Genomic DNA, 15,713 nt, shown 5'->3' with positions numbered 1-15,713 from the left:
TTATTTACTTATGTATTTATTTTAAATTAGGAAATTATTTTTGTGTCCTGATTCTTCTTCCATTCATGTCTTTCAAGAGTTGAATAGTCTGACACATTAGTTGGTGGATAGGTTTCCAACTATTATTCAGTAAACAGTTTTTAACTGAAAGTAAACTTTACACTTAAAATTGAAACACAACAATTCTGAAGGAACATACTGTGTATAAACTCTGTCTATACACAGTTTTCACTAGAATTCAGGGCTAAATCTGCCTCCCATTAAATTATGTGGGGATAACATCGGTGAAGTTAATAAGAATTAGGTCAGGTTTCTTACGAATGACTGCAGGTAACCCTTAGGCTGTTCAGTAGAAGACATTTCATGAACTTCAGGAGCTGAAAGTGCTAGGGACTGTACAGCCATTCCCCTTTTTGTTACAGAATTTTTTATTCACTATATTCTTAGACCTGATACTGATCATGGAGTCTATTTGGAACTACCCAATTAGCTCTGATGTGTAACTGATGAATCTTGTCTTCTTGTTCTTAAGATCTACATTATTTTATTTTCACATAATTAATTTATTTCAGCTATGACTCCATCTTGAGATAAATTTCTCATATGGTGTTCTGAACACAGATTTCAGTGACCATTCTTTAATCTTTTTGACATTTAATCCTATTAATCTGGGACCTTAGTCTGTCTTGTTCAGGATTTACCCTTCATCATACAATGAACTCACACGTAAACTCAGCATAGAGTTAGAAAGACAGTTTATTTGCTGAGGCTAATGCCATTAAGTATATTAAACATATTTTATTCTGGTAAGTAGCCAGCATGTGTTTACAGAGGTGGAGGTCCATGGTGTCATATGAAGAGCTTTTAATGACCATTCCAAACAAAACCCTTCATGGAAGTGTATGCTAACATTTGGCTTGTGTCCCAGCAAATCAAAAGTCAGAGTCCTGAAGGGGGAAAACTAGAGATGGATATAAGGAAATGCTTTTATATTTGTGTTCCTATTTTGAGCTGTTAACTACATGTTTTATCTTAACACAGAGATAATACTCATTGAAAGCAAATTAGTCATTTGCTTGCCAGTATGTCCTGAACTAGAAAAATGTATTTTCATTCCTCAGGCTTTTCATACTCAACAGTTACAGTTGCTGAGAGCTGTCAACTATAAAATATATATTATATTTTTAAAACAACTGTATTTGAGGGAAATAATAGCTCTTAAACATGTACGCCAATAACAGTTCTTTGTCAGAGTTACCCAAGAACCATTGAAATACTTAATTTAAGCGGGGGGGTCGGGGGCGGGGGACGATGGTTTGGTCACAAAGCCTGATCAGTTCAGGCTAACTTTGGAAATTAATATGTTTACAGATTTTCCTATATAACTTTGTCTGGGCCCAGTGTTTCAGATTTTCTGGCAACAATCAATTATCTGTTTTATAATCACTTTCATTAAATATGGCTGCATATACACATATACACACACATGCTAGATGAGAGGGATTTATCCTTTTGCATTGTTTCCTGGGAATTGAGTCAAGTTTGTAAATAAAATGTCAGCTAAATAAAGCATAAGTTTTTTTAAAAACTAGGATACTCGCAGCCTCCTGTTGCATCAGGGGAGGTTTATTGGATATTAGGAAAACATTCTTCACTGAAAGAGTTACCAAACTTTGCAACAGGCTGTTCAGGGAAGTGGTGGAATTGCCATCCTTGGAGGTAATTAGAAGACAGGTAAATAAACGTGGTGCTTAGGGACACAGTTTAGTGGTGATTTTGTCAGTGTTAGTTGATGGTTGAACTCAATGATCATAAAGGTCCCTTCCAACCTAGACAATTCTATGATTCTCTGATTGAAAGAGATTCTAGTACCTGTTTCCAGATCTGCTTAGATATTTTATAACACATAGTCATTGGATATGAAGCACACAGGAGGAAGGATTAAAGCTTGTTTTCTGAATATCAAAAACTTAGATGACAGTTTAAGCTAGACACTGAGTTTTTTCTAAGGTTAGTGGAGAAGGGAACCTTCATGAAAAATTAAGTTAATCCAAAGAGAAGTGTAGCAAATTGTTTGGAGGGTCCTGTCTCATTTCCCTGAGTACAGAGGAAGCCAAGATAAATATTCAAGGCAGATCTGTAATGCTAGATAGTTAAGAGAAACGTTACCTATCATGTGTACTTCATTCTGAATTGGACTCCTAAGCTTGATACACCCACCTCTTTCAGTTGGCTACTTTAGGATTGGCAAGATTGGCTATTTAAGTTGGCAACTTTAGACATCTTTGCTAGGTCAAGGATGTACTTTTTGGATGCATTTCTGCTATGCTGAAGAATTAGATTTCATGTATATACATTTTACTGTTACAAAGCCTGAGCTAGGTATATGTTGAAGAGAGGTTTTGGTCTTAAAACACAGGAATACTATGCTCATTTCTTCAAGTACTACTGTTTCTTTTTAATGCTAGTTCTCTACCTAAATAATTCAAAAAAGGCAACTGAAGACATTGTGGTCTCCAGAAAGAGGAACTTCATAAGAAGATGGATCTTCTTCCTTATTTCCTGTCTCCTGGAGGGTAAGAAAACTACAAAAAATGTGGTAAACTGAATTTGCTTAAATGAGAAGACCACACTTCTATGATCTGTAACCTTCACTAAGGGCAAATCGTGTCTGACAAATTTGGTGGCTTTCTATGATGGTGTTACAGTGTTAGTAGATAAGGGAAGAGCAACTGGCATCATCTACCTGGACTTGTCCAAAGCATTTGATACTGTCCTACAGGACATCCTGGTCTCTAAATTGGAGAGACATGGATTTGATGGATGGACTACTCGGTGGATAAGGAATTGGCTGGATGGTCACACTCAGAGTTGTGGTCAATGGCTTGATGTCCAAGTGGAAACCAGTGACAAGTGGCATTTCTCAGGGGTCAGTATTTGGATGGGCTATTTAACATCTTTGTTGGCAACATGGACTGTGGGATTGAGTGCACCCTTAGAAAGTTTGCCGATGACACCAAGCTATGTGGAGCAGTCGACACGCTGGACGGAATAGATACCATCCAGAGGGACCTGGACAGGCTTGAGAAGTGGGCCCATGCGAACCTCATATCACTAAGCACTACATCTACCCGTCTTTTAAATACTGCCAGGGATGGTGACTCAACCACTTCCCTTGGCAGCCTGTTCCAATGCTTGATAACCCTTTCAGTGTAAAAATTTTTCCTAGTATCTGATCTAAACATCCCCTGGTGCAACTTAAGGCCATTTCCTTAATTCCAGGATGAATTCCATTATGAACTCATGCACCTGTATTTTACTCATTTTTTAATACTGAAAATAAAACAAAAGACAGTATTAGAAGCAGAGATGGAAAAAAAAAAGAGACTATAAAGTACAACTGTAATGCAAAAATCTCAAAATCATTGTTCACCTGTGGGGTTTCTGTGTGAATGAAGAAATATTGACCTATGGTATGTAAAAATGATAATTACAAAGTCACTCTCTATTATTGTGACTATTATCTAAATTTTGCACTCAGCAAAACCTGTGATGATTGTGTGTAAGCTGAACATCTATTTCTACATCAAGCGGTCACAATTAAATTTTATTCCTCCAAAGAATCAGGGAATATGCCTAGTTCCACTGCTTACCGAAGAGACTGCAAATATTCTCATTGACAGATCGGTCAATAAGTTAGGCTTTGCTTCCTTTTTAACTAAAAGCATTGCTTGATATCTTGATTTGACATAGGGCTATCCTGATTTAAGAAGGAGAAATAAATAGGTATGTAACTGAACTGTAATAAATCTGGAAAAAAACAACACGTGTCTTTTCAGTATCTTACCAAACAGATAGGTTTAAGGCAAATCTCAGGGATGTTATTGAAGTTAGCTGAAAGTTAGCTGAATAGATTTCAAGAACTGGATTTTAAACAGATTAAGCAAGTTATGTTGCATTAGTATTTTCATATATTTCTCCTTTTAAGGCTCTCCTACTGTAAGGCAAGACAAACTTTAATATATATGCGAGTGTGTTTAAGCGTGTGTGGGTGTATGAGTATGTGAAATATCCGTTAATTTCATAGTAAGTGCCAACTACAGATGCCTTACGCCTCTTTGTACTAGATTTTACCCTTCCACTTTTATTTGATTCTTTTTAGAAATATGTTTTCCTCTCTTGCTTTTTTCTCCAGGCTATAGTTTATCCTGATGGAAAAATTCCTTAAAACTAGGATTTGTGTCTTTAACATGAATGCTGACAACTTGACAAAAACTATATTGCCTACAGAAACAATAAAAAAAGACTGGATTGCACATAAGCAGTCCAGAATCAACTTTTCACTGCAAATTTCTTTTAAATAGAAATACATTACCATTAAAACAATGTTGGTTTTGGCTGTAAAGTTAAAGGCAGAACATCAGCAAATCTAAAATGCTTTCAGCCCTGGGGGAAGAGAATATTCCATTTCATGAATTAAGAGTGGGGAAGTTTAAAAAAGTAGTTAATAAAAATCCCTGAGTAGCCATGTATATTTTCCCATATCCAGCAACTTCACCCCAACCTTTCCCCACCTCTGAACAGAAACAATGCTTTCCAACTATTTTTTTTTTATTTTGGGCAAGCATTTCCTTAGCCATTGTAGTTTTTCCTGTAAAACTGGTGAATGCAGTGCTAGTTTTCTTCAAAATTGTTTTGAATAAAAGATGATTTCTAGTGTAGCTTTTTACACTCCCTTTGTGTCAAAGCTTCTCCTTACACCTCTGTAAGATAAAAAACAATAAGATGACAGAGGCTTACTTTCATCATACTACAAGCACAGCAGTGATTAATATTGTAGAGAAAATGCTTCAAAGCACGTCTTTTTTAGAAGATACTGCAAAGACAGATCTCTCATCTTTCAAATAATTTCCCCCTCTCTGACTTTGAAGGCACTACTTAGGCTGGTGAAAAATCACAAATAAATAAATACAAATTTTAAAAGTTATTAAATTTTATTACAAATGTGTATCTAGTTATGATTTTTTTGGTCTGTTTCATTAATTTTTTTTGGAACGATCTGTTGTCTTTAAATTTGTTGTCAAGAAATGTGATTTAATTTTATCCAGTTAATTTAAGTGTGATTAATATTTCTGTTTAAGACAGTTAAATTATCCTGGTAATTATAGTTGCATGCAGTATTTTAGTCTCTATGTTGTATTAAATTAACATCGTATGACTATGCTGTGATAGGCAACCTTGTTTATATGCAACCTGGTTAAGTTCAACACAGCGTTGTGCAGAAATTGCTGATATACGCATAAAGATTGTTATATGATCTGGACCTTTGAAGTACATTGAACTGGCAAGCAGATACCTTTTCCATTTAAGTAATTTCTGACTTTCTTTATTAGGTAGCTTGATTCCTCATACGAAATCTCTATATATTCCAGTATGTGCATCTGCTTATGGTTAAATGAACAGGTAAGGAGAGAAAGAGAATTTGTAAATTACTTTGGGGAGCAAATTTTAACATAAAAGCATTGGATTCAACCATTTTTTGAACTGCACTTGAATGGCTGAAAAATTAATTTATTAATAATAAAGCCAGCAAATACTTGATAGCTAAGAATTTGTTTTTCAACATTGTTTTAGATAAATTCCCTAAATCATGTATAACAACCCATATAGATTAGATTAGATCCTGTCAGTCAGCTCTGAACAGAAGAGTCACAAGCCTGCATTTTAAAGAACATTCCCGTGAGTCCAAGAATTCAGCTTTCCAAAAATCAAATCAGGCCTTTTAAAGAAAGATGAAGTCCTAAAGGACTTCCTGCTTTTTCAATTATTTGTAACTTTTTAAACATTCATACCCTTCAGTTCAGATCTGTGTCTCTAATTTATAATTAATATGTATAACAGATAAAAAAAACCCACCAAAAACACAAAAACCAAAACAAATAAAACACCTTGTGCTTTTTTTTTTTCTGTATTTCACTGAATCCACTGTCAATGACTCATTTTAGGGAGAAAAGTCAGTGTTCTTTAAATGTCAGTAAGTAATAGAAGTTTTCCTCTGTTAGCTACGCTTTCAACTCCATGCTGAATTATTTAAATGCAGAGAGCTTCATTTGTGGTTACTCTGGTTACTATTCAAAACTCCCTGAAAAGACTTTTTACATGATATTCAAAATCTCCATTACTTCCCATTGAATTAAATCCTTTATGTTTTATTACAGAAAGCATAACTCAAAGATCAAACTGGAGATCACACTGTCACTTTAAATATCCATGGATTGGACCATGCTTGTTGGTGATATCAACTAAAAGTTAAGGAAAATAAAATTTCCCAATCTAAATAGTAAGGACTGAAAACTTTAAAAGAAATGCATATGCAAGATTCTGCTTCTTCTCATAGAAATTCAAATTCTATCCTTTTCAGACTCAACTGACGTTTTTATACAGTATTCAGTGCAGCAGAATGTCATCTATTTGCAGACTTCATGATATCCTTTCAAATAATAAAAACACAAGAGATTGGTATCAATACTCTGAGCATCACAACTTCTCAACATTTGGCCTCAGAGGGTAAATTTACTTTCTTGTGTTAAATACCTTTCTAGTACAATGCCTGCTAGGATCCCTGCCTGAGAATGAGTATGGGATTGAAAAAAAGCAACCACTGAGGGACCCAAACAAACTGTCCACTAGTAAATATGACACCTGGAGGAGTGTTTTAATTACTTTTAATTAACTAATTAGAATTAATGTTTTTAAGTAATTACTTAAATACATTTTACTCAGAAATGTTGAGAAGCCCAGAACACAGAGCTGGTTCCCAGAATACACCTTGCTGACACCCCAAAGCACTTTCTTAAAAGTGCTTTTCACTACAACATTTCCAAAGACATGGAGTTTCTAGAAATTATGTTCAACTACAGTCTACAGTGTGTTTGAGAGATAGGATGCTGTCATACTCAGATGATAGATAAGGGCTTGAATCTCTTCAGAGAGTGCAGAAAATTAAACTTTGGTCTGAACTAAGTTTAATTTAGGTAAATTAATCATATCCTGACTTAATTACAGCTAGGGAGACATTATTTAAGTGGGACATCATATCTGCCCTGTGTATATTGGCAAAGTTTATACTTAAATTAGACCATGGACTGTCTAATATTGTAAAGACTGAAGTCCTAGAAGCATATCAAGATACAAACTTTTGCCATGGGCAACGTTAAATACTGGAAAAAAGAAGAGACATCTGTTTATCTCAGGAGTTTTCAGGAATAGGTGGTAACTAAGCTGTGGTTGTGAGAGAGAAACTACAATTTGAATTTAGATATTAAATTTGAGGCATTCTTTCATGCTTAATTCTGGTTGCACCAGATTTTTTGATTATCTGACCAGTGTTTAAGTAAAATATGAGAAATATCAGCTTTATATGAAGTATACTTTTTTTTTTAATATTTGAGTTGTAGTCTTTCATATATCTGCTATCCAAAATGAAGATCTTCTGCAGTTTATGACATTTTTTTGAAATCCTTCAGAACATGTAGTCATAGCTAGCTCTAAAAATATTTTATTATTTTTTGTCCTCTAAAAAAAGGACTACAGCAAGTTTCTCATAATAGAATGTTACTTATTTTCCAGCAAAACAAAAGCGTATCTCAAGTCTAAACTAATTTTAACATTAGGTCACTTGCAGCTACAGTACTCTACGAATGACCATTCTGTCAGTCTTAAGTCACTACCAAGCAAAATCAAAGGATCATATCTTATTGGCCATCGTACCTTGAGGAAAGGTAGGATCTGATTTCCGAGCTCAAAGATGCTACTGGAAAACAAAATACTAGTAATCCATCCTGAGCCTTAACTGTAAAGTTTGAGAAAGTAGTTTTTCCACTCTATCAATAATGAATAGTTTTGGCCAAGAGGCATCTTAAACAGACCCTAATTCAATATGAACATTGGATTTTGGCATGTATCATCTAGTTCTTTCCTAAAATTTGCTGCAGAAAGAATATAAAGAAAAAAGGAGAGGAGAGATAATGCTCTTGAATAGAGAGCAGACTGTTACTTTTTGACACTGAATTCCACAGTCTGAATCTGTGCTCAAATGTGTCACTTTCAACAGTGAGTTTCATGACGAGTACACACTAGTAGCCTTCATACCTTTAAATATTGTCAGCTATGTTTTGAACATAGTTTTGGTTTATCCAAAGTAATATGAATATATTTTTTCAATGAGGCTTGATGCATACATAGAATTCTGACTTTTTCTTCAGTAGTAAACTGCATGGGTAAACTAGAAAAAGACTTGCATTTTCAGTTTATTTGTTGTTACTTAGTCATCTAAGCTCCTTTCAGTGTGGGTAAAATTTTATTTCATTACAAATGTCAGATAAATGTTGGCTAAGTTCCTTTTGATTAAAAAACTGTTGGGGATCTCAAATAATAACGTGTTAAAATGAGTTTTAAACTACAGGTTTTGACTGTAGCATTTAAGTAAAACACACAGTTCTTTTGTAACACAAAGAACTGTTCTAGAGGGAGATTTTGACCCAGAAAAGCCTATCAGATAAATGAATTATTGTGTTTATAACCTGAAAGCAGAACTAGAATTTACTGTGAAATAATGTATCGATATTTGCGCTAAATTACAAAACTCCCACATCTAAGAATTATTCTAAATTTATTTTCTGAAGAAAAAAAAAAAGCAGTTAGAGGAAAATAAATTATACTGAATAAAAAAATTAAAACTCAATTAATCTCTAGCTCAGGTTCACTGCCTGTAGAAGGAGGGTGAAGTATTACTGACTGCATCAGAGTAAAAGCTCTTGTCTCAGCAATGAAATTGATTGAAAATATTTTCCATTTCAGTGGTTTGATATACATCAGTAATCAATCTTATTTATCTTGTGGCCTAGAATGCTCATAAAGGAAATTTTTTGCTTTTTGGTCTCCATGTTGAATTTTATTGGTGCTGCTCAAATTTTTCTACACAAAAGATGTCCACAATATTCTTGTCTACACATTGCAGGTAAATACAGATAGATCAGGAGCTCCTTGCAGTCATCTTGAACAACAGGAAAACAGAAACTAAAGTTGGATTTTTAAAAGGCATACATGAATTTTGATGAATATCCCAGTGATTTTCAATGGATTTTTGCTCTCAATTTTTTAGAGGATCATAGAATCATAGAATTGTTTGGGTTGGAAGGGGCCTTTAAAGGTCATCTAGTCCAGCCTCCCTGAAATGACCAGAGACATCTTCAACTAGATCTGGTTGCTATGAGCTTGGTCCATCCTGACCTTGAATGTTTCCAGGAAACATCCAGGAAACAAATGTTAACACTTCTCTGGGCAACCTGTTCCAGTGTTTCACCATCCTCATCTTAAAAAATTTCTTCCTTGTATGTAGTCTGAATCTACCATCTTTTAGTTTAAAACCATTAACTCTTGTCCTATCACAACAGGCTGTACTAAAACATCTGTCCCCATCTTTCTTATAAGCCCCATTTAAGTATAGAAAGGATGTCAGCATTGTGCAGAGATATCAGCTTGCATTGACTACAATTGAACTAGCTTGGGGACTGGAAGTAGCATAGCTCCATTAAGCTTAAGCTATTCATGACACTGAGAAATAAGTTTGCTATTTGACTGTCATAGCACTATAGTCTTCTGGACCAAGGTGCTGTGGCGCACATGACTCAGACAGCAGGGCGGCTGAAAGCAGTTAACATGGTCCCTGCACCATTATCAAGTAAGTTTAGTTTCTCTTTGCAAGCTCCGTAATTATTTTAAACAGCTAGGCAGTCAGTTAGAGTCTGCCACCCTCATGAATATTCAGATCCCATCAATATGTGGTTGCATCAAATTCATAAAAAGTACTCCCAGGAGACCTCAAATACAAAGATGAACATGATGCTATCAAGAAATCCATACCTCCTAGTGAAGATTCTGGACTGGCTCCTGATTCGTCTTCAGACTTTGCAGGTAGTGGGAGGGTGAGCATGTCACTAGATAAAGGGTAGTGGTAGCCTGCTCATTGTTATTCATGTATTGCCCAGTTATCAAGAAATTCCTAGATCCTCATATCATGTGTTCCTTTGGTGCTGGCAAGTATCCCCTTAGAAGACTGAAAATGGCAACAGTGGAACACCCTTTTCATCATGAGAATATACCAACTCTCTGGTAAGATAGCTCTCCCTCTAATTTATTTAGCTAGAGTAAGGGTGAAATTTAACTTCATATATTCCAAAATGCTATATGCATTACTCTTCAGATTATCAGTATTTATGAATTTCGTGAGTTTTATTTTCTGAAAATATACTGACGAACTTGAATATATTTGGGAGTGATACAGTAAAAACAGTTCAGTGTAGATTTACATGTGTAATACATGACATCATCCAGAATGTACAATTTTAGCAAATATTTCCAAACAAATTTAATACCAAACAACACTTCTTTCTTTACCTCATATTATTAGTGGGTATTATAAAAAGAAAATACCTCTTTATTTTCTTTTTCCTTGCTCACTTCTAAGGTAGCATATAGAATTTTGCTAGAATTTTGCAATGAAGAAAACTTCCTTAATAAAACCTTACTCTATTTTCAACTTGCAATAAATTAAATTAATGTTCCCCAATTTGAGTTTGTTTTGCCCATTATGGTAATTGGTAAGTGATCTCTCTGTCTTTATCTTGACCTATGAGCTTTTTCATCATACTTTCTCCCTCTGTCCTGTTGAGGAGGGGGAGTAAGAGAGCAGCTGGGTCAGGGTCTGGCAATCAGCTGAGGTCAACCCACCATATTCGTCTTACTCCTGGTGTTCAGAATCGCAGACTTTTGAAACAAAAAAACAACTCAAAAATCAAAACAGACAATTTTATAACAAAATCATACTATACACAAAGAATATTAAAGTGTCACTAAGGCATTTCATTTAAATCTGTTGGAGAAAAATTTGTGTAAAATAGTAAAAACATTAGACAACATAACTTTTTCTCTCAAGTCTTCTTTAATGCAGATTGACTTTAAAAGTTCATGTATTGGAGTTATTAAACAAACACGTTCTTACTCTGTTGCAGCTATACTCCAATAAGATACAAACGCAGTGTTTTTTCTTTGGCAAGTTAGATTGTCTTTATGTATGATAGATTAGTAATTACAATATTGTTTCTGTAAGAACACCAGTGACACATGAAACTTCTGCATTAACCTATAAAGATGTCTTGCAAATTCACCATAAAAAGACTGAATTATATTCCATGTAATTATTTTAGAAATTATCTAGAATTAGTACTATACAAGAACAGTATTTGAGAGAAAGATGTTTGAGCTTGCTTTTAAGACTTATTGTCTGAGTCATTTTAAAAATGCCTTGCAATGCAAGAAGCTAAACTTGGCTACCAGGCTGAAAGTATCAGTCTCAGCTTTACTGACCTCTGATACTTTGATACATATTGTTTACAAGACAACTAATATCACTGCATTCTGGTATAATTTTGTTTTTCCAAGCAGCCAAAAGTCATAGCATTTAGCATTTACCTCATAATACAAGCAAGAAATGTAATCATGCACAAGAATCTAAATTTTATTTCTGAAAGTCAGTGTGTGTATATTTGTGCTGATATTTTGCTTCTGAGGTACAGTAACAGGATCCTTAGGACCCAACTATCTAAAGACAGCTTAATGCTCTTTAAAGCACACAGTAACTATCTCATTTGAAGTAAATGTCAGCATTCCTATAAAGCATTGTGCTGTGACTACTCACGTACTGTACGTCTCACCCTGGCGAGCCCCTGCACTCTCTCTGTCGAAGATGCAACAAGCAGCCACGACCTCACGGTGTGCACCTAGACTCAGGGCCCTGGTTGCTACCCGTGGGTCTGGGGCTGTGCCTTGACTGATTGCCATCTCTACAGCCCTCCTTTGCTACAAAAACACACCCTCGGTTTTTCTTTCCAGCTGATCTCCCCTTTATTTTCACTAGTGCCTCCAAGTTTTCAGTTCTGAACATCGAACACTCGATTTCTTTCTCCTGTATGTGGAGAAATTCCATTTTCTCATGCACTGAGCTTTGGAGATTCAGGCAAAAACTGTTTTTTCCAGTGCCAGAAGAGGCAGAACAATTCAGATAATTGGCTTCACTGCTTAGTCATACATCACTCCTTGCTGAGAGTGCCTGAAAGAAATGAGGCACGTGACTTTTGACTGAGGAGCAGAGGTAGCAAGAGAACAGACTATAAGCCTTAATTTGTTGTTAGTCAGGAAGGGAGCAATGAGGTTGGTAGATACAAAACTTTAAACTAAGATTCCCCATAGTGAAATCCCAACGAGATCTATTCAGGTACCGATTTTAACATTCATATTATTCATAAATAGCGTTCTTATGTTCCATTTAAGAACTTTAAAAAAAAACTAGACCATCTTAAGTTATAAAGCAAGACAATGAAACAGGATAATTATTTCTCATTTTTTATAGGAAAAAAAAATTTCTGTGCTTACTCTGAGTCAAAGATACTGTTCTTTTTTCTTACATATTCCAAAGCATCCCAAATTGTAGATGAAAAAAAGCACAAAAAATTAATTCTGAAAGGCAAATAAATTAATGGCATTAAAAAACACTGTAAATAACAGTTTAAAATTCAGAGTTGTTGCTTTTTAACATGCTACATACTATTTGAGAAAATATGTATTATTGATTTAATTAATTTACTATGTTGGTTGTACAAAAAGCTACCAGCTGTTTTATAAAACTTGTAAGAGCACAGCTCACTCCTGTGATTTTTCTAATTGAATACTATGATACTAGAATTGTACACGAGTAATTATATGCATCACTAATCCCCGTCTTGTTCTCAATAAGGCTGTTCATATGAATAATGTTTACACATTTTGTTTCTAAATAGAAAACCAGACAATAAAAAAAGAGAAGGCAATGCAATAAAAATTTAATAATAAAACAAAACACAAAAAAAGCCACTAGAAAGCCTGCTCCAGCATCTGAGTTCAGATTTCTAAAGCGCTGTTTTTCCATTCTTGTCTATTTTGTCCTTTCATCTTCCCTACATGTAAGGAAGTTGTTAGCTACCTTTTATTAAGCTCGGACCCTGCAAATGATTGGAAAGAGGAATAAAGTTTATGGGAAATCAGATTATCAACAAAATTAAAACATGGATTTTTGCATGAGGAACTGGAAATTTTATGGTGCTTTGAGGTGTTTGGGTTTTTTTCACAGAATAGTTTCTGTTAAGGTTTACTCACAATAATCTGAAAAATCACATGATAAAGTAAATATTTGTAACATTCTTTAAGAATAACCCCACCTATGTTGTACTAACAAGCATGTTTAGTTTTCCCCAAAATTATAATTTTAAGCTTAATATAAATGACATTTCTAATTTCAGGAGTTGTATAGTAGAGGTGTATGATAGGTTATCTCCCTGTTTAAAGACGCAGTAATTGCATTTGTCACAGTACAAGTTAGAAAAGCGGCCAGTCTTAAGGCTAAATAGAAATACTGTTTCCCATACTAAAAAAATCATTACACTATTTCCATACAAAGTAATTGAAGGAAGATTTGAATAAAATATAGTTGTAAACTTACACCACCACTACCAACCACCCCCCAAAGATATGCCTCACAAATTATGGAAAAAGGTATTTTTTTCATAGAAATCACCAAATTTGTATTTTTAACAAAAAAAAAAAAAAAAGGCTGAATCTGAAAAAATTAACTTATCTCCTCAGGATGTCTGCGTTCAACTCAGATTGTGCATTTGCCTGCTATCAATATATCATTATTTCAAGTCAAGGTATCTAGAAGTTTATAGCTGAAGAAAAAATTTTATTTGAGGAAAATAAAGTTATAGTGGGAACAAAAAAGAGCCCAGTTTTGTAACGGCTATCTAAATCTAGTCTAAGATTTGAGATCCTGAAGATGCAAGTGCATCCTTCAAGGCTACGGACATTGCACTGTCTGAAAAACACTGTCTCCTTACTCCTAAATCCCTAGTAACTCTTTCCAAGCAAGTGGGGAAGTAGCAATGATTGGCTAGTCATACCAACTGATATTGTGATTATTCAAGTGGATGTAATTATCTGTAGTACATAATTGTTTGCAGAATCAAATTCATAGTTTAAAAAGGGAAGCATGCTATGTGCATGATTTTAAATATTCATAATTTGAGGCTTGTTCTTAAGTTTCACAGTACTCAATCAAGCAGACATCTGCTTGTAGCGGGACCACAGAGAGTTCTATGCTCTTCTGGGCAGAAAAAGGGTATGCTACCCTTTTTTCAAATCAACAGCCCATACAGTGTCTTCACATGACTGTCTCTCTACCCGGACTTTGCGTTTGTCCTTGCTGAGTGTCATCATGTTCCTGTTGGCCCATCCCTCCATCCTGTCTTTGTCCTTCTGGGTGGCAGCCCTGCCCTTGCATATATTGACTGGTACTTGCCTCAGGTTGATGCCATTTGCAAGCTTTATGAGCAAGCATTCCATTACCTTCTGAGGTCATTGACAAAGATATTAAACAGGACAGTTCCCAGAACACATATTCTTCTTACACAAAATAGTTGAACACTTATAAAAATCATAATTTTAGTAGAAAAATGGCAGACAGTCTCTGGTGCTGCTTTCTTATATTTCTCAGTGGCTTTTCATTTGCGGAAGAAAATCTGTAACAAAATATTCATAGTTATGAAATGTTGTACAAAGAGGGAGACAGAAAGCTGTAGAATCTGCTTGTGGAGTTTCTGTAAAGACATTAATGAAATTAACTGTCCTTCATTTTATGTTATTTTATAGATTTTTTTTTTAAAGATTATTGTACAGATTAAATTTTTCCCTCATATGTATTGTTAGATATAATATTATGTTTTATAATAATATATAATATACATCTAACAAAATATATTGATAGATATAATATTACATTGTATAATAATAAAACATATTATGTTCTGTAAAATGTAAATCTCAGTAGAATATATGTTGGTATCTTTTATATCAGCTTGTCCCTTGGTCAAAATCAGTTGTTGTCAGACTGAAATTATAATCTGCTGATATGGTCCTACATGAATTATCTGCTGTTTTAGAAGAAACTTGCATGCCCATTTACATTTAGTTCAGGTCAAGGAACTTACTCCAGTATATTATCTTTACTGGATATTTTGCATTCTTTATACATTAATCTATATTAAATGATTTTATATGTAAAAATATTTGTATAGGAGGAATTTACTCCCTAAGTAGGGATTTAAGGAAGATCTGTCATCTTCATGTAACATCATAAAATAATGGGCATCTCAAGTTGTTAGTAAATGGACCATTACACATAACAGACTAAAACAAAATAATCCAGTGAAACATTATGTGGTACCCGTTACTGTTCTGGTCTTAAATTACAGCTAATGGGAAACTGTAATCTGCATGACAAACTCCTGGAGACTGCACTGGGAAAATATGAATACGAGAGATGGAAGAAAAACTATTAGTGAAATTCCTCAAATATATTTAAATAAAGCAAGAAGCAGGAATGATGTCATTTCAGTTTTAATATAGTTAAATCAAAGTATCAATATGTTGTTTATGCTTGTAGATCTGTTTAAGATGACAGAAATCTCCGTTTTCATATACTTTTAATAAATGTATCTAATGTGGTTTCTGAATCTCTAGTAACTATCATGAAATTTCTAGAGCATTTTATGTTTCTTTCAGAC

The sequence above is a fragment of the Larus michahellis genome, chromosome 3 (assembly GCF_964199755.1).
Source record: "Larus michahellis chromosome 3, bLarMic1.1, whole genome shotgun sequence".
Taxonomy (NCBI): domain Eukaryota; kingdom Metazoa; phylum Chordata; class Aves; order Charadriiformes; family Laridae; genus Larus; species Larus michahellis.
Note: the sequence above shows the minus strand (reverse complement) of the source record.